We start from the raw sequence: 1,000 nt of genomic DNA, 5'->3' as shown, positions 1-1,000 counted from the left end.
TAAGGCAGGACAATAACTTGAACTGGGGAGGTGGAGGTTTCAATGAGCCAAGAACCGAGATTACACCATTGCACTCCAGCCTGGGTGACAAGAATGAGGCTTCATCTAAAAATAAATAAATAAATAAATAAGGAAAGCCTCTATGAATTGACATGGAGAGTTTCCCAGAACATGTCATTAAGTGAGAGAGAAAAGTGCGAGAGATTATCTACAGTATGCTATGTTTTGTTTAAGAAAGAAGGAATTATAAGAAATACTTGTATATGCTCATTAATGCAAAAAGACATGCATAACGGATAAACCAGAGACTAGTGAAATTGGTTACATACATGGAGTGGGTTAGAACAGGGTATAAAGGATGGGGGAAAGGGAATAGACCCAATGGGTTGGGGTAAAGAGGCATCTCTTTCTCAGTACAACTTTGTGTCTAGTTTTAATGTTTAGAATCATGTGATCTTTCACGTGCTAAAAATAATAAATAAAATCAGCAAGATTGGGAATAAAAAAATAAGAAATGAAATACAAATAGAAACAAACCTAATGGTATTTCAAATGAAAAGCAATCACACTGAAGTAGAGGGAAAAACGAACTAACTAAATAATCTTGGTAATATATTCTCAGGCTAAAGGCAAAAGTAACTGTACATAATTACTGAACTCTGATTAATATATTTGTTTTGCACAGTGGTAAGGATTAGCAGTCAGCAATTCTGAAACAACTTAACGTATTCTGGAATTGAGCAAACAAATAAATATACTGTGGATAGTGAGAGTCATGTTTCTCACCATTGGAGATGCAAGTAACAAATATGTAAAGAGAGAAGGAGAGAATTAACTTTGCAGTTAGGACTGGTTAAGAACTCATAGTTTTAGGTTAAAAAAAGTGTGTGAGTGTGTGTGTGTGTGCGCGTGTTTCTGGAGGTATGGATGCACATATACACAAGTAGATGCACACAAATACATATACTTATTTTTTAGCTGTATCCACTGGGGGCCTAGA

The sequence above is a fragment of the Chlorocebus sabaeus genome, chromosome 10, assembly GCF_047675955.1.
Source record: "Chlorocebus sabaeus isolate Y175 chromosome 10, mChlSab1.0.hap1, whole genome shotgun sequence".
Classification (NCBI taxonomy): Eukaryota; Metazoa; Chordata; class Mammalia; order Primates; family Cercopithecidae; genus Chlorocebus; species Chlorocebus sabaeus.
Note: the sequence above shows the minus strand (reverse complement) of the source record.